This window comes from Choloepus didactylus, chromosome 3, assembly GCF_015220235.1.
Source record: "Choloepus didactylus isolate mChoDid1 chromosome 3, mChoDid1.pri, whole genome shotgun sequence".
NCBI classification, from domain to species: Eukaryota; Metazoa; Chordata; class Mammalia; order Pilosa; family Megalonychidae; genus Choloepus; species Choloepus didactylus.
In genome coordinates this window covers 166,906,810-166,931,165 of record NC_051309.1, presented here as the reverse complement: position 1 = coordinate 166,931,165, position 24,356 = coordinate 166,906,810, and the positions used below count along the sequence as shown (strand labels likewise).

The window sequence follows — 24,356 nt, the reverse complement described above, 5'->3', positions numbered from 1 at the left end:
GTCTGACTTCCTGAAAGAGCCATACCCAGCCTGAGTCTCAAGGCACCCAGCAAGCCACCTCTCTTGCATTTACTTTTACTTCCATCCTGGGCCTCTTCCTTCTCCAGCTCTTAGCATACAGCTTCCCCTCAACTCACCCATCTTGGAAGGAAAGAGGTGACTCTTTTGAGGTTTCCTAAATATGTGCATATAATGCATATAATGAAAGCCAGGACACTTATCTACTACAAACTTATGAACTTAGAGAGTTGAAATTAAAAGGGCACAAAACAGGAACTCAAAACCCACAAGCTCAAGCTTCAAAGGTGAGAATGTCCCATTTCATAAAAGGCAGTTGAGGGTTCCCACTTCACTGCTACACATTTCTTCCCTCAGCTCCTTCACCACAACTTAATACAGATGCACACCTGATTTCTCACTGCCTTTCAAAACTTAGTCAACAGTTTCCCTCATGTCCACAGTAACCAGAGGCCCTAGCATATAGAGGATTCCACACTAAGTCATTCTGCTTCAAGACAGTCTCAGTAGAAGCACATACACCAAACAGGAGTTATTTGGGTGGAGGGGATTATGGAATCTTCTTATTCTTCTCTGTACTATTGAAAGACTATATAAAATAAACATGTACTCCTTCTGTAACAAGAACAAGATATAATAAACAAAGAGCAGTCTTCAGGAATGTGTTTAAACTAGAGTCTATCTGTATTGAAGAATGCCCACCTTTTTCTGAAGTAATTAATGCAAAAGGTTTTAGAAATTACAATAGAGAGACATCCAGTTCCCTAACTAGACCATCAAGGAAGGTCATATACTGAAGGAGTCCTGTGTGGAAGGCCAGGGCCCAGAATTTTACCTGCAAAAATAACCAATGGAACCAACGCCATTATCCTCAACACAGTCACCACACCATTAGCTGAATCTGATACATGTTCTCAGTCTTCACAATAACCCTAGAAAAGCAAGCATCATCCCCTATCTACACACAAGGAAACGAGACCCAAGATTACAGAGCTGGAGAGCAGTCAAAGTCTGTAACATCACCAACCTGTGGGTAATGCTGCGTCCCAATGTGGACTCCCATTACCACCTTTTCCCCCAAAAGCAAACTTTCTTTTTAATAATCACACAAAGAACTGGCTTCCCAAGGTGGGCTCTCAATCACTTTACCCGTTTGTTCCTTAACACATACACATTGAACATCTGCTCTATAAACTCAGGGCGCTATTCTAAGTGCTGTGTCTGAGGACCTTAACCCAAAAAAGTAGAAGCTACAACTACCACCATGAAAAAGTCTGCAGTCCTTCCCATTAGCTAAGTCTAAAGAGAAAACTATTTTAAGTAGTACTCTGAGTTTCCACATTTAATTATTAATCCATTCAAATCATGAAACCCTGGCACATCCCCTTGTCCAGTTCACCTAACTGAAAATGCATCTCACTAAACCTGCTCAGGCATTTGAGAAAGGAGAGGAAAACCACATGGCACAGCTAGCCTTCCTAATCTCATCAGTGCTTCTCAAACTCTTCCTCCTAAATTCCCCTGACAGAGGAGAATGAACCGCACTGGGGTTCTAGGGCCTTCCCAGATTCCTGACTAAAGCATGAAAAATATTTAAAGGCTACCCTTTTATTTTTAAAATGTATGCAAATTTAGCACTCCAATTTTTTAGTTTAATTTAACATAAAAATCCTCCTCCCAAATATCAAGTAAAATTGGCACCCACAAAGAGGGACCATGTTTGTTCAAAGACTTCAGGGACCCCAGACACTCAAAGTTAGCCCAGATAAAAAGCAGGTCCCGTTGTCCCAGCACAGGGGGCTCCCCACTACAGGCACCCAGGTGAATATCTCAGAGTTCTTAGCCTGAGCAACTGAGGCATTATTCACTCAGCATTTATGTACCGGCCTTTACCCTTTGCCTGGGTAATTTTGTTTTCATACGTAGAAAAAGTGTCAACTCCCTGTGGTCAAGGGCTGTCGAACCTCCCTACTCGTCCACATCTAATCCTGGTTTTCTGCACATAGTAAGACACCTGATATATTAACAGGTTCCTCATATGAATCCTTGTGTAAAAGACTAAGTGTGAAAGGAGCAGCAGGCCTTCTTCCGAGAAATGCATGGTGACGTCTCAAAGCCTGGTGTGCCCCTCAATTCTGATGGCGATAGTAGCAATTTATCCCTACTGCCTGCAGGAGTAAGTTTTCCTTTTCCTGCCTCTGAAATTGACCAAATTATATATATATATATATATATATAATAAATTCATACATCTGCCTTAAAATTATATTTGCCTGTTGTTTCCCTCCTACCTATACCTAAGTATTAAGGTTTTAAATTGCACCAAGTCATTTTTCATATTCTAACTCTGTTGACTGATAAGAGATAAACAGGGAAATATATTCAGACTCCTTCCACAACAATTTAAAATTCTCCACTCTTTAATCTCAGCTTCTTTTCTCCTTCTATGATTTAAATGTAGTCTGGATTTTAAGTAAAACTTCAGAATATCTGTGGCAAGAAAAAAAAGCAAGAGAACTATCCATTTGGATTTGGATATAAAATCTTCAACTTCAGAAATAAGTATGCTATGTCACTAAATAATTTTCTTTCACAGTTTTTATTACTTCAGCAACTTTCCCTGAAAGCTTGGCCCCAAGTAGGCAATTAAAAAAGACAATATTTACATATGACATCAGAACAACTGCTGTCGAAATCCTAGGAATTTTCCCTACCAAATCTCTAGGTAAAGAACAAAAAGTACCCCACATGGGCTCCCCACATCTCTAGTTAACCAGTAGGTTTAGAATGCTTAGACCTACTTCTCATTTTTCCTAAGGCTGTTTGATCTTGTCATCCATTTAACAAGTCTTTTACAGGTAAAATTTCTGCCCAGGATGGTGGGGTGAAAAGTATTACACATAAAGACTACAAACTAATCACAGGAAATGTAGGAAAGGTATTCAAAAGTTTAGAACACAGCAACTAAACCACAGGTTAGTCTCTCAATGTCTTTAAGGCCCCAACAACAAAAAATTCCAGGTGCCTGCAGTGCTATAGAGCAAACAGGAAAGAGCAAGCACCATTAGGAAACTGCTAAGAAATGTGCCCATGTGTCTTCGCTCATCTGATGAGCATCACCCCCAGAGTCAATATTCCACCAAAAAGCCCAAAATTGGTTTTGCTATAGCCTAGGGATATAGGGATACAGAAAATAGAGCCTGAGTGCCAAGTTAGGCTATGGATTTTAATAAACATGTACCAAAGCCTGTCACTGTATCTTAAACTGTCACACATGATTTCAATCAATAGGAAATTTCTCAATAACTTACCCAATTTTTCCTTTCCACGTATATGCTAGAGTCTCCCCATTCTACACCCCTACCCTGCAATGTCACACATGTCACATACACTTTTCATCCAGGATGACTTAGTGCTCAGAGGAAAACTAATTTATTCACTACCTTTCCAAGCTTTTCTATTCTGTTCATAGTTTCTTGGCTAATTATGTCTGTTTCTTACATTCACAGGCCTCGACACTGGGCCCAAACTCTTCTATTTTCTCTTTGGATCTGCTCTTGTATGCCCCACCTCACCTCTCGCTGCCACCGCTTTCTATTAGACCAAAAGCATTATCTTCTGAAATCTCTAGCAGCATCCACCAGTGCTAACAAAAGGTGCTCAGGAAATGGAGAGACACTTTAATATTGAGGTGTCCAACCCCACCATCACAGAGCCTAGGATGGTCCTAGGAAATCTGTGAGAACTCAAACACCTGCTGACTGACCTCAGTTCTAAATGTGAACCTGGCCGGAGTCCTTTAAAGCCCTGCGCGTTCTTCCCATTCTCCAAGCCTCACCTCCCACTAAACCCAACTGAGAAATGTTCTGTTCAACAATGAGTTCATTGGGTTTTTTCACCCCATTAGAAAATTCACACTCATAGTACTAGTAAATTAAATAAACACATCATCTCTAAGCCCCATCATTCAACTTGGGTAAATTTTCAAGTCATAAAAAACAGGGTCCCAAAAGACTCCTACTCTGTGGAAGCTTTTAAAAGAAGTGAATCACAGAGTGAGTTAAGAAAGAGGCTACACGGGCACTGAATAACTTCACTGGGATATAGATCACAGGAAGTCAGAAATGTACCAAAATAGATATTTTGGCTTCTGGTTAATAAGATTTGGGAGTACTTGCATGCATAAATACGCACACTGCACACAAACTAATCACAACTGTTAAAAACTTTGAAAGAGTATTTCCTTCGTTGCTACCTTTTTTCATGAGCCTTCTAGGAACAAAGCTCCTAGAAAAGGGGATCATGGCCTAAATGCTAAGAAAGCTAATGAGCTCTAAATTTAATTTAATTTAATTTTGGCTACTTAGCTTGGGAGAAAAAAAAAGATTAACAGTAATGCTGGTAACCAGCACTAAGAAGTCTGTGGGAAAACTGACAATCTCAAGACAGTGGCATGAGAGTGTAAAGTGGAACAACCATTCTAAAGGGCAATATGGGAATATTTTTCAAAAGCCTTAGACATGCCCACTTTCTGACCCAGCAATTCCAATCCTACTAATGTATTATAAAGAAATGATTGCACAAATGTTCAAAGACATATGCAGTGTGTTGGGTTTTATTTTTCATTCTTAAAAACAAAATCCCATAAAGAATTGGCTTTTTAAAATTATGGAACATTCATATAATGAATTACAGGGCAGTCATTGAAAGTTATATAATTAGATACAGACATGAAAATATAGTCACATATATTAAGTTTCAAAAGCAAGTTACAAAATCATGTGTTACATATTCCCATTTAAAAATATATAGTAAAAACAACAGTATACTGTATTAATGCAAAGAAAAAATTCTGGTAGGACACATTAAAACCTCACAGTATGCAACTCACCAAGAAAACTGCAAATAATCCAATTTATAAATGGGCAAAGGATTTAAATAGACATTTCTCTGAAGAATAAATAAAAATGGCAAATAAGCAAATGAAAAGAGGCTTAACAGCATTAGTCATTAGGGAAATGCAAATCAGAACCATAACAGGATACCACTTTATATCCACTATCATGGCTAAAATAAAAAACACAGTAACAAGTGTTGGTGAGGATGTGGAGAAATCAGAACCCTCTTAAATAGCTGGAGGGAATGTAAAATGATTAGTCACTTTGGAAAGAAAACAGTTTGGCAGTTCCTCAAAATGTTACCATATGACCCAACAATTCCACTCTAACCCTACTGAAAACATATGTCCACACAAAAACCTGTACACAAATGTTCATAGCAGCATTATTCGTATTAGCCAAGAAATGGAAAAACCTCAATGTTCATCAACCAATGAATGGATAAACAAAATGTCATAAATCCATACAATGGAATGTTACTTGGCAACAGAAAGGAATGAAATACAGATATATGCTATGTTATGGATATACCTTGAAAACATCATGCTAAGTGAAAGAAACTGTCACAAAAAAAGCGTATATGGTATGATTCCATTTACACGAAATGTTCAGAATGGGTAAATCTATAGAAACGGAAAATAATTTAGTGGTTACCAAGGGTTGGGGCAAGGAGAGGAAGAAGGATGGGAAGTGACTGCTGATGAGTACAGTTTCTTTCTGGGGTAATGAAAATGTTCTGAAATTAGGCAGTGGCAATGGTTTCACAACTCTGTGACTATACTAGAAACCACCGAATTTGTATACTTTAAAAGGGAGACTCATATGGTATGTGAACTGTGAATTATATCTCAATAAAGCTGTTATTTTAAAAAAACTACTTTACATTAGTTATCTCTAAGTAATGAATTCGTAATAGCTTAATTTTCTTCTTTGTACCTTATAGTATTTCTTAAGAAACTACCTTACTGGCTAGAACCACACTACACTTGCTGGCAAGAAGAAGCACTCAAAAATTAGCTAATATGATTATAACCTTTGTAATATTAATAATAAAAAAGCTATGTCCATTTTGAAAATCAAAACATGCCATCCCACTTGCATCACTACACACTCTTGACTCATTTCTCATCATTTAAAAAGCAATTCTCTTCTCAGCTGAGACAACGGCCAAGTAAAAAAGCAACTGAGATCCAAGAGTAACATGACAAATAATTAATGACACCCTCTGGTCTTATCATGGAACTTTTACTATTTATTGTAGAGGCCCCACACTACATGCTTCACCATGTCATTAAACCTTCTCAAAAAGCACCATTAGTCCCATTTTATAGAGGAAGAGATCACAACTTACAGAGATTCATTTGTCCAAGGTTGCCCAAGGTAAGAGACCAAACCAGGATTCAAACCCACATTTACAATTCCAAAGACTGTGTTGTGCAGTGTTTGAGGGAAAACTGGTACCTGGGAAGGGAAAAGGCTGCTCCAGGTAACCTACTTAAAATCCACAATAGTGGGAGGAGAGGAGAACAAACTTAGTTGAGACTTCATTTTAAAAAAATAAAAACTAACATATGAAAGTTATAATCCAAACCATGACCTAAGTCTTAATGGGGACAACAAATGAGTCAGAGGTTGAGTTTTAGCATAATTCTAGGCAAAATTGTAAGCTAGCACAATATGGCAGAGAAAGGGTCAGAGAGAAGTAATTTTTGCTAAAATATTTAACGGCCACATCAATTTTCACAAGGGCATCTCTTCAAGTTATGACATTTAAACCACCATCTTTTGAAGCATCTAGTACTTCATCCTTGTCAATTTTCTTCAATTGCCAACATAAGGCACTGGCTATCAACCAAATGGGAAATGGGTAGAACAGAAAGACATGTTTGAATGGAAACTGTTTTCATTTCCTTGGTTGCTCAAGCAAATACCATGCAACGAGTTGGCTTCAACAATGGGAATTTATTAGCTCACAGTTTTGAGGCTAATAGAATGTCCAAATCAAAGCAATGCTTTCTTTCTGAAGACTGGCTTCCTAGGGCTGGCTGCCGGTGATCCTTGGTCCTTAGCTCCTCTGTCACATGGCTCTGCAAATGGCGGCCTCTCCTGGCCTTGCCGTTCTCTTCCAGGTTCCACTGAATTTCAGCTTCTTGCTTCCCATGGCTTTCTCTTCCTCTGTCTGAATTTCATTTTGCTAAAGGACTCCAGTAATAGGATTAAGACCCACCTTGATTGTGTTGGGCCACACTTTCACTGAAGTAATCTCATCAAAAAAGGTCCTCCTTACAATGGGTTCACACCCACAAGAGTGGATTAAATATGAGAACATGTTTTCCTAGGGTACATATAGCGCCAAATGACCACAGAGACCAATTTTAAAGTGTTACATATATTACCCAATATTTTCAAGTTATGACAGCTTCTGCATCCCTATGCAACCTCAGAACTGGAACTCAGAATAAATAAGAAAACAAAAATACCTATGCTGTTTCTCTAATACTTAATCTGCTCAAGAAATGTGAAAAGCAAACTGAACCCCTTCTGCCCCATAACAATCTTCAGTTTACATCATTTGATAAATACCTTTAACGGCTATATCTTCTCAAAACTGTCAACTAGAAAATCAAAGAACTGCCATCCCGCCTAGAAGGGACCGAGAGCCAGCAGAAATAAGCCCTTCGTAGTCAAGTCTCACAGTTTTCTCTAGTAAGTTCACAAATGTGCTCTGGCAAAGGCAGCAAATAAGGCAAATGTCAGCTTCCTTTCCCCATTAGGCTAACATGACAGTCTGCAAAGTACTCTGTAAATTCCAACTTCCTTTCCTCATTAGGCTAACATGACAGTCTGCAAAGTACTCTGTAAATGCCAACAGCTTGCTAGCCATAGAGCCAAGACCAGACCACATCTCCAAACCCTACCCCGGGCTCCTTCTACTACTTTACGTCTCCCTAGTCTAAAAACTCCTTGATAACTAAAAACATCAGGTTTAAAAAAGAAAATCAGCAACAGATGAAGGCATACCTGAGCATGATAGAAAGATGAGTTAAGATCCCATTAACATCTACGGATAATGCAAAAGGCCTGCATAGCTAAAATAACACCTTTAAAAAAGAAGGGAATTCTGAGCAGAAGGAAGGAAGAAGACAAGAGATGTCAGGAGTGGCAGACAAAGGCTCAGGAAACGGGAATGGGCTAGTGAAGGAGTGTGCATTTTTGGATGTCATATTAAAGTTCGACAACTATGCTTTTCTTGTTAAAATATTGCTAAGAGGCTTAAAATTACCTTTCCAGGTATTTTAACTAAGGAAAAATAACATGACCACTGTCTTCCTAATCACCCCAGTCCCCATGACAGGCTTTGGCCAGGGTTCAACCTGACATGAGTCAGAGCTCTTCACATTTTTGTTTACATGGCCCTAAAATGATTTGAAAAAAACCATGTACTACTTCACACCTTTTTAAGTTAACACTCAAAATTCTACACTGTAATTTTAAATGGTTGCAAAGAATACACTTTCTGGCATATTGTAAACATAACTACTACATCACTTTTAAATGTATGCATTCTAGTCTAAATGCCATAACCATTTCTGACACACCCCTACATCCATTTTTAAAAAAATAATGGACAAAACTCTTTAATAGTTGGAATTTTACATGCCCCTTTCTCCTTGATCTCATCTTTCCATTCCACTTCTCCCACAGCATTCAATCCTAATACAATATAATTTTATGCTTGGAAGTCTATCAAACTGTAAACAAATTGAAAATTATGTATTTAACCATAAAACTCAGTGTTAACATTTCTTAAACTAAGTTATATATATTTATTATTGTTAAGGACAAAACTGTCCAAAAGAAATATTACAAATTTCTATAATTATCCAAAATAAATGAATTTTAATGAAAATGCATTTATGGTGGGTGGAACTTTCCGATTATTTCATTCTTTGTGGAAGATTCTAACTTATTGCTGGAATGAGAAGATTCAGCATAAAATCTATTATTATATTTAGTTCTTATAGATGTAGGCACTGAGAAAATGTGCTCACCTAAGTAGGTAGATGGAAATGGGAAAAGATTTTTCTAATAAAAAGCAAATGCATCCATGGGTGGAATATTTAATAATGTACCAGCTGACTCCTCAATTAAGTCTTCTTTCAATTTCACTGAAAACAAAGAATGGGAAACCAACTTGTTTGTAAAAAGATAGTTTACCCAGTCGTGGGAGTCATTCACTTCTCAGCAGCCACACTAATATTTTAATTATCTCTGCATGGCACCCTGAAGATTAGGGCTAACTGAAAGGTGTGCCTTCAGGGAACCAAGAGACCACCAGACCCCACAGGCTCAGGTAGGTCAATTTTAGGAATGATTATACACAAGGTCTAAGAATCTGACATTGATTCCCTTTAAATTATCACTGCAGGCATATTTCTTGGAAAGTCTTCAAGTACCCCCAGGTATTCATTCTTCAGTTTGAAGTCCCCTTGCTCTAAGTCACCTGTGGACAAACCTCAAGTTCAAAGGCAGATGAGGATGATAAGGAAGCACAGGACAAAGATTAAGAAAAAATTATCCAAAAGTCTGATCCTAATTTGATCAGTTTCATATAGTCTCTGACAAATGAATCAGGTATCAAAATTAATATAAAGATGAGTGTTTTTATACCCTTTGACATCATCAGATGTGCTTTTGTTCTAAAATGAAGATATGAAGATTTAGCTTTCTACGAAATGAACATGTTCCTTTCCTAAGAGATCACATTCCAGTTAGCAAGATTAAAATAAGGGCAACTAAAGCAGCCGCCATTCTATTACAAAAGCAATTCCAATGCAACAGAATCAAAGCAAAGTTTTCAACTTTGGATGCAGTATTCTATTACTTTAGGGTATGGGCAGTGGCATCAGTACCTTTTTTAAAAGCTCCCCAGGTGATTTTACAGTGTGGCTAGGGACTGAGGGCCACTGAACTAATTAATACCTAAACATTAAAAACAATGTTAATTGTGGAGGGGTGATGTATAATATCTAATTAATAGATTAATTCAAGGTTAACCTATATTCACAACTAAAAAGCATTATAGGTGGTGGAGTTCTATGCAGATAAAAATTCACTATCTTTTTAACTTATTTAAAAGAGGCCTTTTAAAGCAAAACACTAAATCACATCCTTGATTCAAGGAAACCTATTAGATACATCATTAAGTAATTCTTTTGGGAATCCATATATTGAATGACATCATCTACAATACAGTTATGAGAAGAAAGCATGAAATAAGAAAACGTGTAAGGAACCAAGTATATAGCTTGGTACACAGCAGGAACTCAGTAATTGTTTTTTAAAAGTTCTGAATTTAGGATTCAGATGGAACAGGTATATAATTTTCTAACTATAATTTTGGTCTTCACAGTCTTCATTCATTTCATTTATTATGATTAGTCAGCTTAGAAAAAAGCAGTATGTTCAAATGCAGGTACAATACACATCCTAAAATACGCCGTTTGGACACCATGATTTTTCTAGTTATCCTGATTCAAACCTTACAGGTACCTTTTTTTTAAATCATGAAAATAGTATAAGTATATAATAAACACAACATATTTAAGTGTATAAATTGAAGTCGGCCTTCCTATCACTCACATACACCCATACATCCAATACTCATCCCTACATCACACCCAGATCCATTCACCAAAGGTAAATGCTGAATGATGTTTGGTTTTTTTCTTCATTTCCTTATTCTAACTATCCTTCTTTCATCTTCTCCTTCAATCTATTCTTTTGTTCTACTAAGTCCATCTTAGTGCAGGTCTTCTCCAGTTCTCACCTGGACTACGCAATGACCTTTTAATTGATCTCCCTAGCTCCAGCCCCCCTAACACACAAAACCCATCCTTTGCATGTTGTCAGGGATTTTACTGCCAACCACAAAATTCACTCTTCATATTTTACAGGAATTTATTGCAGCAGGTTCATTCCCAGTACTAGGATCTGGGCTGAATCATACTGTAGAACTGGTCTGGTAAGGAAGCAGCTACCATCACTGTCACCAGAACCACCCTAGCTCTACCATACTCAGGAAGCTGTTTCTGCAGCCACCAGCACCAAAAGCCCTGCCTGTTTTTTTTCACATTTCACGTTTCACTTCCAAATCCAAGTCTTGCCAGGTGGTCTCACTCCAAGCAGCAGAACTTAAATCATCTGTCTGTACCCCAATAACAAAAGAGTCTGGTTAATACAGTATGATGGGTTCCTATGTTTTTGTTTCTTGTTTTATATTTTCTGTTGGAAGTAAGGATCCACAATATAAAGAACTATCCAAACATGGAAAGGAAGTTCAAATCATCCTAAGAAGTCATAAAATAATAGAAGTCTACAACAATGAGAAGAAACTCACCTTCCTAAATCATCACTTTACCACAGCTTTCCACTAAAGAAAAAGCAAGTATGGTGGATATGCCACCTAGATCCCCTTAAGGAAGGACCTCCTTCAGGATGTGCCTTAGCTACAAATAGCCACCCACCCAAAAAACATGCCCTCCAAAAGGGCAGTCCATATCCAGTGGATCAAGGAAGGGGTAGAAAAGCCTGGCTACTTAGCCCAACACTGGAACTTTCTGCTGGGCCATAAACACTCCAAAGCTTCCAATGGTGCTGGCAAGGCTTTGCAGACCTACATTGCACTCTGACTCCCCCCTCTGCCCAATCTTGTTCCTTCCCCCTCCCTTCCACAGGCATTAATCCTTAATAAGTACCCTGCACACTGAACTGTCTCAGCATCTGCTACTAGAGAACCCAAACTGTGATGGCAAACATCCTCCAAGAGTTTCCAATTATGACTATAGGGAAGGTTTTTATTCTTCCAATCTTGTCCTCAGCTTCATTTTGGCCTTACACCTGGAAATAAAATATTAAATGATCACCATCAGTCACTTTGCTAAAGTTTATTCAGTCACTTATTGGTTGAATGAAGCTTGTTCTCTAACAGATTCCTCAACAAAGGCTCAAAGGTACAGAATTCCCTGAGTTTGTATATGTTTAAAATTGTGTTTCTAGTCTTGATACTTGAAGGACAGCTTGGCTGGATATGAAATCCTTGGCTGTCACTTTCTTTAAGATATTTGAAAAATGCTGCTCCATGGTTGTTTTGTTTTGTGTCGTTTTGAGAAATGCTGCTGGTCAAATTCTTTTGCCCTGTTAAGTTATCCACTCTTTTTGCATGGAGTTCTCGAGAAAATTTTTTTTTTATTTATCTTTGAAGTTTAATAGTTATACTAGAAAATCTCAGAGTTAGTCATTTTTGGTCAATTTTCACAGATACCTGGTAGGCTCCTCCAATATACAGATTCAGGTCTCCCTGAGTTTCAGGAAGTCATCTTGGATTTCGGTTTTAAATATTTGTTCTACTCCACTATTTTTTTCTTCTTCACAGTCCAATTATACATAAGTTGTTTTTTCTTTGTTTTCTACTTCAAACACTTTCTCTCACATTCTTTTTACTTCAGGGAAAAATTCTCATCCAGCAGGCAAGAATTCAAGCCCTCAAAATCTGGCATAACACATCTATGAAAACTGTATTTGACACACCAAAATAAGTCCTCTACTCTGGCTAGGCAGTCTCCTCACTGATTCCTGGGCACACCAAACTCACTTCCAATTTTCCGTCTCTGGTTCCTCTCAAGTCCTTTCCTGATTATTTCATGAGTCCCTTTCTCACCATTTTGACCCCAAGTGAACTCCCTTTTTCTGAATTTTTATAATTTTATTGCCTGACTCATTTAGTATCAGACATTTTAGTTGGGAAATAAAATCATAGTACTATCGTATACCATTAATGTGTGATGGGCTTGTAACTCATCTCCCAAACAAAATGAGATGCTTTCAAATTCTAATTCAAATGATAACACAAACGTGCACACTCACATTATGGTAAAAGGATGAATTTACAGTTTTGGAGTTCACTCCAGACTGATATTACGCTTTAAATATTTTAGACACAAAACACACGTAAGTTGTCATTACCATCCCAGCAAAGCCCCCAGGTGCCTGCTCTACACTCCCACTGTTTGCATCCGACCAACCCTATCCTCTCCTCCCATATAACCCCATGGAACCCTAACGTCTGTTTCTACTCAGCAAGGCTGGCCACTCTGGGAAAACAAGATGAGATAAAGATAAATGCATTCATCCTTGACAGTGACATGTTGTCAGCGGTAAATGGGATGAAGAGGCAAAAAGTCAAGGAGACTATTTTTCATTAGTTTGTGGAAAAAAGTCCTTCTGTGGAAGCAAATCTGTCAACCTACTTAAAAGAAAGTTAACTTTCACTATTTTTTTTTTTTTGGAAGAAATGAGAAAAATCATGTATAAGAACATTTATTATACAACCCAGATTTTTCAAGCAGCAAAATAATCATCATTCTAATAGGCCAATTTTTCTCTTGCTTAAGATAAGACACAAAGAACAAATGCATTTAGGATTTGGTAAACATTTAAAAGCAAAACCTTCAGTATATATTGAAAACTTGTGGTACAGTGAGATTTTCTAATTTTTTTTCTTTGCGTATTAAAGATTTGCTTCTAGTCCCAGACACAACTTTTATATAACATAACCTTACATCTTCATGACCCTTGATCATTTTCAAAGCAGTTTCATAACCAGTATCTCATCACATTCTTGAAACAAGCCTGGCAAGGCAGACATTAGTCTCATTTTGCTTGTGGTGAAACAGACTCAAAGGTTAAATGTCTTACACCAAATCACGTCACTAGTAAGTTGCAGGACCCAGAATTCAGGCATTAATTTAAAATACACTCCATGTTTTTTCTTGATTATTAATATTTCAGTTTATTCACTAGTATATCCTAACAGATTTTTCAAAGCCACATCATAACTGCTTAAAACAAAATTTAATATAAATTATGTCTGAATCTGAAAATAACAATAATTCATACACAGAATCTACTCATTTTGCTATATTTTAAACAGCTCTCCATGTCATGCCACTTAACCTTACCATAGCCCATCCAATCTTTTATGGTTAATCCTGTCCTAGTTTACGTACAATTTTAAAAGTTATGTTATGCTCTAAGGGCAAGAAAGAATAACCAAATCTCTGAAATGTGAAAATTCCCTTACATTCTAAAAATGAATAAGGGAAACATAAAAAAGAGAGAGAGAGAGAGTTATAGCAATGGAAAACGTTACATACTGATAAGTGTTGAGGTTCTTGAGAAATTTCCAAAGTGAGAAAATACTCTTCAAGTTAAGTGTGAGAAACTAAAATTACCGTCTATTTGTCTTATTGCACATTTTATAGAGTTTAAGATTAACCTTTAGGCATCTCTTGAGTTTTTCCAACTAAAAATAAATCTCAAGTATACTGATCAACAGAAATAAACACTGTCAGGAAGAGTGGGGAAAAAAAAAAAGATCATCCAGCTGAGACTTTGCAGCAACTGACCTTCTAGGAACAGGGTCATGGACCCATCATTAAACTCCTAGCAGAAGGAAATAATGTGAAAAATCTAAGATGCGTATTTCCCAGGAATAACAATCAAGAGTACTATAAGCCCAGAGCAGAAAGACCAAATAACAAGTTACAAGCAACAAATGCTGTAAGCGTCCACTAATAGTTGATTAATCTGCATGAATTGTCTCCGTACCAAAAGGATAATGTGTTACTAATACCAGTCTCACAATATAGTCTCAGTCCCCTCCAATTTTCTCCTAATCTGCAGATCTTTTCAAAAGTATTGTTAAATTAAACTTTTTCAGAAGAGGCCATTCAAATGCACTTTCAGTTTCTGTGGTTTATGCCTAGTTTAACATATAATAATTCATATGTCAACCAAAGTATAAGTTAATATGTCAGTGGACCCTTGCATTAACTCCCAAATAGTTAAACAAATCTTAGATCCCAGAAGCTTGGGATCTAGTGGACTAATAACTTAAGGATTTTTGTGACAAAGAATGCTAGCTGCCAACCCCAATAGCTGTTTTTCCCTTCCTTCCTCCTTAGGAAAAAAATTCTTGGCTAGACACACAGCTGCCCAGAATACAGTCTCCTTTTCCCAGACTACCCTGAAGCTGAGATGCAACTATGTAACTAAGTTCTGCAACTGAAAAATATAGAGAAATTTTATAGGCTACAACCAGGAAGTGACATTAAAAAGGAGTGGGCCAACTTCTGTGTGAGACCAAAGGAAAAGTGGTTTATTTGGCACAAAATTTATATTTTCTGTAGCACACTATCTAATTTAACCTGTCTGGTCAGTTTATTTAAACAACGTAATTACACGGAACCTAGACTAGGGAATGAGCTCTTGTTATTCTGTACAGGCTAACGTAATATCCTATATCCCAGAATATTTTGGACAGAAGATAAAAAAGTATTTGCAAAATCCCTTTGAGGGACTGGGGGAAATATATGTAGAACTATTAAACTTCTCCACCTGGGGAATTCCTGCTATTCTCTTAAGCAATAGGGGCTCCCAATTTAATAAGCCAAGCCCTCAATCTAGAGGCTTACCCTTATGAAACTTATCCCTACAATGACAAAACTAAGCCTACAAATAAGTATGCCTATGAGTAACCCTCAGAAAACCTCTTCTTTGCTCAGATGTAGCCTGTATTTCTAAGCCAATTCTGCTAATTAACTCACTGCCCTCCCCACTATGTGGGACAAGACTCCCAGGGATGTAGGTCTCCCCAGCAATGTGGGACATGAATCCCAGGGATGAGTCTGGCCCTGGCATCGTGGGATTGAAAATGTCTGCTTGACCAAAAGAGGAAAAAGAAAAGTAACAAAATAAAGTTTCAGTGGCTAAGAGATTTCAGAGTCAACAGGTCATTTCAGAGGTTATTCTTATGCACTATATAAACATTCCTTTTTAGTTTCTAGCGTACTAGAATAGCTAGAAAGAAATACCTGAAACTGTTGAACTGTAACGCAGTAGCCTTGAGTCTCAATGATGACTGTTTAACTATATAGCTTTTATTGTGTGACCATGACTGTGAAAACCCTGTGACTGACACTCCCTGGATCCAGTGTATGGGTAGATGAAGTAACAAAATAAAGGCAAAAAATATATAAATAATAGGGGAGGATAAAGGGTATGGGATGTTTTGGGTGTTCTTTTTTATTTTTATTATTTTTTATTTTTATTATTCTTGGGGGGAGTAATGAAAACGTTCTAAAATTGTGGTGATAAAAGCACAACTATATGACGATACTGTGAGCCAATGATTGTACACTTCGGATGGATTATAGGGGTTATATGGGTTGTACAGTCATATTAAATGGAGTTGTGGGAGAAAGAGAAGACTAACTCATAAGGCCATTCTGGAATCAATTTTCACAACTGGAGGTGGGGTAGGGGGAATGGTGTGTGTATTTTTCCTGTATCTCAAAGGCTGATAGTTCCAAGCCAACAAATGCACTGCATTCTCCAGTGCTTTTCTCTATGAGCATCTTTTCATTTCATAAAATTGCAGTTAAAAAAAAAGGGGAGTGGGGATACATCCTAGTTCATCTCCTTGGTCTTTTCTGGAGGGGATATGAACATGATCCTGCAGGTGGAGCAGTCATCTGGACTAGGAGGCAGCTAAGAACAGTGGAACAGCAAGACAGAAGCAACAACAATGATCACAGAGCAATCACACAAGCAGTATACAGGTAAATTTCTATCTAGCTCACTCCACTTATATCTTATTTATGCCACTCGGTTTTCTATCCCATGAAGCTGATACTAATCCTGATACCTTTCTTAATGTCACAGTAATAGCAGTGATGGTAAGGAAAGCAATGGTAACACCTGCACACACACCCCTAAGAGTTGTGTGTGCCAGATAATACATGTTGCTTTACACACACTATTTACACTAGTACAAAGGTAGGTATTATAAGACTCATTTTCTCAGTTAAAGCATCCAATGTGGTCAATGAGAAGTCCCATCATGGTCTCTGTATTAGTGACCTATTCCCCACCACCATCCTTTCCCCTTCCCAAAATGAGAATCTTCTTATCTTCGGTAAGCTGGAATTTCACAATATACTTGTTTTTGTCTGCTGAAGTTGACGAAATGCAATATACCAGAAATGGACTGCCTTTTAACAACGGGGATTTATTATCTTACAAGTTTACAATTCTAAGGTTGAGAAAATGTCCAAATTAAGGCATCAACAGGATGATACCTTATCTGAAGATAGGCTGTTGGCATCAGACTCCTCTGCCACATGGGAAGGCACATGGCTGGCATCTATCTGTTAGTCCTTCTCTCCTGGGTTTCGTTGCTTTCAGCTTCTGGTTCCAGTGGCTTCCTCTCCGGGCTTCTGAGGGTCCTCTCTTAGCTTCTCCAGCGCTTTTCTCTATGAGCACCCCTTAGTTTCATCTCTTAGCTTCTGTATGTGTTTTGTCCTCTTATAAAGGACTCCAGCCAGATGCTTCAGACCCACCTTGAATGAGGCGGGTCACATCTCAATTGAAATAACCTAATCGAAAGGTCCCACCTTGATAGGTCTACACCCAAGGAACAGATTAAAAGAACATGGCTTTTTCTGGGGTACATAATAGCTTCAAACCAGCACAATGCTTGATGTGAGTCTTTAAATCCACTGTGCAGGGTACCTGATGCTCCCTCCTAATCATCCTCTTTCAGGCTGCAGGTTTTTCTCTGCCTCCTTCATTATTAACCATCTCCATCCATTTTCTATCTTCCAAAATTTTTTTGAAATCACTTATCAGCTGATAGCTCCTCTCCCAAATGTTTCTTCATAATGGGCTTTCTCCTACCTTTTTAAAATTCTTGTACGGTCATATTAAATGGAGTCATGGGACAGCTGCTGCAAAGGAGAGGCTAGGCCTCCCTATGGTTGTGCCTAAGAGCCTCCTCCCGAATGCCTCTTTGTTGCTCAGATGTGGCCCTGTCTCTCTAGCTAAGCCAACTTGAAAGGTGAAATCACTGCCCTCCCCCCTACGTGGGATCAGACACCCAGGGGAGTGAATCTCCCTGGCAACGTGGAATACGACTCCCGGGGAGGAATGTAGACCTGGCATCGTGGGACGGAGCACATCTTCTTGACCAAAAGGGGGATGTGAAAGGAAATGAAATAAGCTTCAGTGGCAGAGAGATTCCAAAAGGAGCCAAGAGGTCACTCTGGTGGGTACTCTTATGCACACTTTAGACAACCCTTTTTAGGTTCCAAAGAATTGGGGTAGCTGGTGGTGGATACCTGAAACTATCAAACTACAACCCAGAACCCATGAATCTCGAAGACAGTTGTATAAAAATGTAGCTTATGAGGGGTGACAATGGGATTGGGAAAGCCATAAGGACCACACTCCACTTTGTCTAGTTTATGGATGGATGAGTAGAAAAATAGGGGAAGGAAACAAACAGACAAAGGTACCCAGTGTTCTTTTTTACTTCAATTGCTCTTTTTCACTCTAATTATTATTCTTGTTATTTTTGTGTGTGTGCTAATGAAGGTGCCAGGGATTGATTTGGGTGATGAATGTACCACTATGTAATGGTACTGTAAACAATCGAAAGTACGATTTGTTTTGTATGACTACGTGGTATGTGAATATATCTCAATAAAATGAAGATTAAAAAAATAAATAAAAATAAATGGAGTCATGGGAGAAAGAGAAGAGTTAAGTCATAAGGCCATTCTGGAATCAATTTTCACAATTGGGGGTGAGGTAGGGAGAATGTTGTGTGTATTTTTCCTGTATCTCAAAAGCTGATAGTTCCAAGCCAACAAGAAGAAACTTGAACAAGACTAAACGTAAACACTTGCAGTTAAGTTTGAGGAAGAAAAAAAAAGGTAATTAATTACCTAAGTGTATAGTGAGAAAGAGAATTTAACAACAGGTCCTATAAAAAAAGAAGGAAAACAAACAGAAAGACCTAAGATTTTCATTAGCCATAAAATCAACATGCTCCAAGTAGGAAGAGACGGCTAAAAATGCTAATGAAATAAATATTAGGCTTCAATAAAGTAAATAAGAGTCCAAAGAAAGAAAGAAATGTATTCACCACATACAACACAATTCAGATCACAGCTGAATGACTGTATTCAATATTGGCCAAACTTAAACTGAAAAAAAAAGTTCTGACAAAGTCAATACTAGAACTGAGAAAAATGAGGTATAATTTATCCTGAAGTTTTTAAAAATTAAACAGAACCAATCTAGAGATGAGATGTAATAACTGTCTCTAAATCTATCAAGAGCTTTACTGTGGCAAAGGGAGTGGACTTGCTCTCTTGCTCTGTTTTGCTTCACAAGGCAGAACCAGGATCAAGAGGTGGAGAAGTAACTGCCCAAAACTAGTGCTCATAAGATGCAAGTCTCAGAGCCTTGAAATCATAAATTCAGTTCTGGCCTATGTCACACCCCTAAATACAAAGAGAAAGAAAAAAAATGGGTTTGGCTAGGATAAGCCAGATCTACAGGTTCCAGAAAATCAGAGGTAGCCCAAGTTCTCTACATAAGAATAAATTCAGGGAGAAAGACAATAAAAATAAACATTAATACTAAAGCTCTACTAAGGGACAACTTCCAGCTTTCCACAACTCCAGGCTTAAATATGAGAAATGCAGAATTGGCTATGCTGTGTAGTGTTGTGAGGTTTCTCTTTAATTCCAGTGGGGTTTTTTTTCCAGAAAAGTTGCCAAAAGCTCCAAGTTGATATAACTGCAAAGTTTGGAACAGAGTCTCCTTTGCATATGTTGCATAAACTTCTAAATGATAAATTCTTAACTTCCAGCTCTCAACTACAAGTTTCCAAAATGACTGAGGTGGTAAAAGATGAGGGTAAATGGAAAGCCAGCCTCACTAACTAAGACGGGCAGAGCTAGAAGACCCTGGGGACCCAGAAGGTTATAGGATCTCAGCTCCTCATTGTTCACACTCTGCCAAGAGTGCAGGGATAAATACCAAGGCAAGAAACATTCTGCATATTGTGAAGAGACAGCTTTAAAAAACTGTACTCACCCTCTACTTCCCTACCCACCTCCAAAAACAAACACATTCACTCACATAGTGCAATTATTCATGTATGTTGTACTAAAGAATGTGCAGCCTCTATTCCAGAATCCTGCAAAAAACATTCTTTATGAACCAATTCACTAAAACACATGTTCCAGGATTTCAAATTAAACAGTGAGCCGGAAATGAGTGGGAGAGCAGGGAAAGCTGGCCCTGGTCCTCCTTGGCTCTGTTGCTACAATCCTGGCTTCTCTCCCCTAAGTGCACTTTCAGGAAAAGTTCTCAGCAGGCAAGGGCCCCTCACAATCGCTTCACCCTTACAGGGTGCAGGAGCAGGAAAACAGCACCCTGCACAGGACTCCTCAAAATCCCTGGCTCTGTCCAGGACCTACCAAGCAATGATGTGTGAATAACAAAAGATGCTCATTTTCCATCCTCCTACATCTTCTCCCATCCACCTCCTCAAACTTACATAAACTCGGAGAATGGCAAGCAGGCCGAAAAGGAGTTGTGCATTAAATCTGACAAAATAAAAAGAGAAGGCAACATAGCCTTCTTCTATATTTAGTTGAAAACATCAAAATGCTTACATGCTGGCCTCTGTTATCAAAAACTTTAGAGACAGCAAAAGAAGTAGAATCTAGATGTATATCTGAGTGTTCACCATACCATTCTTTCAACTTTTCTTTACTTCTGAAATTGTTCATAACAAAAAGGAAAAAATATATAGGTATTCTTTAATTCTGAAATACATGATACAGATGAAATAGTGAAGAATGAAAAAGAGCACACAGTCTATGATAAAAAGTGACAGCCAGCATTGTTTGTCATCACTCTCTGATTTCAAGTCTGTGGAGTTCAGCACACAAATAACTTTTTTTCCCAGAACAGGACAGAGCAGCACCAACAGACACATGAACCTCATGTGATTCAAACTAGTACATGGATAATGCTTTACCTAAGATGCAGACTACAAAAATATGTCTTTAAAAATATGAATAACATGGAGTAGGAAGTTTCAAACTGGGCCACAGAGTCACAGGTTTCCTTGGAGGTTCATCTCAGGGGCCAGAGGAGGAGGTGCCTAAAACAAAGGTGAATAACAGGAAGTTTTCAGCATCAAGTTGCATGAGGTCTAACTCAGAACAACTTAAGTAAGAGTATTTCTTGCACAGGACCTGAATTCTAGAGGCAGATGGTTCCAGGACTGGTTGATTCAGCAGCTCAATGATGTATCAAGGCTGTGGAGCCTTCCCTCTGCCATTTGGCCCTCCCCTCAGCATCACATCCTCACTGATGTTCTCACAATCCTCAAACAACATTCCCTTCAAAAATGTTGTTATAAACAGCCAATCCTAAATCAGTTACTGGCGTTGGAGTGGGCCAGGTCTTCCCTGTAGTGCACAGCTGCCCCAGCTGAACAACCCTAACCTGGGTTTTTTTTTAAAACCCAAATGGACTTTAATGAGAAGCTAACATTTAAAAAAAAAAAAAAAATCTCAATGCAGGGGATAAGGATCTGGGCACAGTGTAGCATCTCTCTAGACCCTCCATTCAGGTCCCTCAAAGGGCAGCTACACTGACCAAGCACCCCTCTCTGGAGTCCATTCCTGTGAGGAGGGGGAGGTTAGGGGTGCCAATGGGAGAGGGAAGACTGCTGAAAGGCAACTACCCCTCTGCCTCAGTGGGCAGCCTCCCAACCCCCGATGCAACAGGGCAGCCCTGCACTTATCTTTTGTATACCAGGCTTCCACAGAAAATTCTGTTCAAATAGCGTGTTCAGTGGATTTTTTTTTTTTAAGTTGTTTTGCTTTCCAAAAACTGTAGTTTAGGGCAACCTTTTGGAAGTAGTATTTAGACAGGTACAGTCTGATAACTTTCTAAATAATTTCTATCCTTTAAATCCATTTTGGTACCCTAACTCTACATGTAATTCTCTTAAATCAACCACCTTTTTGATTTTCAGTTACACCACCCTAGAGTGAGACTGGCCTGGCACTCCAGGGCCTTGCTGGCACTCTAGGAATCTGACTTCAGACTTCTTTTCTGGGCAGGGCTGACATCCAGTCACAAAGCCCTCGTACTGCCACATCCTTCCTAACATGCCGAATAAGTTCCAGACTTGTTTGGTAAGTAGCACAGCTGCTGCCTCCTCCCCAGGACTCCTCTCATGTCCCCAGCATTGACCAACTACAGGGAACCACCAGGCAGAGCAGGGGCCCCGAGGACGCCCACTCCACCCGTCTCAGGACAGATGTTTAGAATACCACCCTAACCAAGCCCCACCGGGGTCAGCTCTCCCAGCGTCCCCCCTCTCCTATGAAGAACAGTGGGGCTGGAGGGCGGAGGGAGAGCTCCACTGGCTGCATCCACACCAACCATTGCAAACTCCTGTTAACTGAATTCTCTTCAAGGAAAACAGCATTTCACACTGTTCTCTTCCTGTTCTCACACTTTACAATCACTCCTCATTTGCAAAAAGACAACCTCCCTGTCTTTGGGTGCGACAGCCTATTATCATTAGTTGTTTCTGTATGTCTGTTTCTTCTCTTCACTGAGAGTTTCCCCAAGCAAAGATGTCTTATTTTTTTAAATGTACCTCATTAACACAATAAGCCAAAATACGAGAGCAACTACCAAACAAAAACACTAAATGTTTTGGAGTGTTTTCTTGCGGACTGCACAGTGATTTTTTTTCTTTTTTAAAACAAAAATTCCATATCATGAACATCTTTCTCTACCAACTGCCATACTACATTTTCTTTATGGATGTGTTGTTGGACATTTAGACTGTTTCTAACTTTATATAAACAGATGAACACCTTGTAAATACATCTTTGTGAACCTGTCCTGTTTCCTTAAGAAACTCTTAACAGTGGAATTTCTGGGTCAAAGCAAACACACACTTTGATATGGACTGCTAACTGCAAATTCCACTTTTAAGAGTTCCTTTTACATGTATTAACTCCTTTAACCCTCACAACAATCCTGTGAGGTAGGTATTATCCTTGTCCTGATTTGACAGATAAGAAAAAACTGAGGCTCAAGATCACAGAGCTAGCAAGCAACAAAAAACAGGATTCAAACCCAAAGCCCTGGACCTTACACTAGTTCTGGCTTCTCAGATGCAACAATTCCTAAAGAGGATTCTTCCCTGGAAGCCAGGGAAGGGTGCAGGCCACACAGGGGCACCTTGCTGTCACGTGGCAGTCACAACCAGAACAACAACAGACTTCTAAACTCCACAGTAGTTAATATTAGAGCACTTACGTGCCAGGCCGTTTGTTCTAATTGCCAGGTATTTGCTTAATCCTCACAAACGTGAGGTAGGTGCTATTCATAACACCTATTTTACAGAGGGGGAAACCAAGGCACAGAGAGGTTTGGCAACTTACCAAAAGTCGTCAACTAATAAGTGAGAACACAGATTCAAACCCGGACAGTCTGGCTCCAAACACTGAGCTACTACCCTACCGTGAAGCTAGAAAAGAATTCTCTGCCCCAGGTAATGACCATATATCTTGCCATCTTACCACAACCATCTTAGTTCCTGCCAGAAAGAACCCTGGCTTTGGCTCATTTCTTAACTCCCTTCCTTTTCCTACTCCTCATCAACTGTCGAGAAGATCAACTTAACAGTCTTAACTCAGACTGCTGCTCTCTTACTACTACTCAACACACCCATTTTGTCCTCACTTTCCATTCTATTCTTTCCATCCCCCTCCAGCCCTAAATCAAATTACAGAAAGCCAGAAAAGACATTAAGTAAAAAAAAGAACTAAACTTAAACACTCAGCTCATAAACACACCTTACTGTATGTATAGCCAAATTCATGTGTTCTTTCTCCTGAAACTATATACATTGATAGTAAGGAGTGTTTGTAAATAAATTTAACAATAAATAAATAGAATAAAAAAATTTTTTAATAAATAAAAGGACAAAAATATTTTTAGAATCCCCTTCCTCACCCCTCCCCACCCCCAAAAAATATTCCTTGAGATCACACACTGCGTTTATATCCTACTAGTTTAACCAACATGCTTCAGGGGCTTTCTAATAACCACGCTTATGTCAGTTTCTTATTACCAGTATATTGTCTTCTAATCATCGATTACAACAGAAGATTCATTTCCACAGGTCCAATTTGGAAATTTTGAGATGTTTTATGCATAATTTTGAGACTCAGACTATGGTTAAAACAAAGTTTTGCACTTAATTATTAATATATTATAGATTCAAACTATTCTTTGAAAATGCCTCTAGTCGAAACCTCATCAATTCGGAAAATATAATGATTTGGTTAAGGGCCAGCTAAAATTCAAAATTTCAACCAACTCCCTCTATTTTTAATCCAGGGCGAAATAAAGAGGAAAAAAAAAATACTAAGCATTTAACTATTAAGCATTATCTACACATAAACTGATGTTACTTACAAGTCA

The 24,356-nt window shown here is 38.5% G+C and overlaps 1 protein-coding gene across 2 annotated transcripts in view; it reads right to left on the bottom strand.

Annotated features, from left to right (window-relative positions):
• The window catches only part of TMEM131L (transmembrane 131 like), a 161,306-nt gene that overhangs the window by 114,927 nt on the left and 22,023 nt on the right, over positions 1-24,356 (bottom strand). The gene's annotated exons all lie outside the window — the stretch shown is intronic.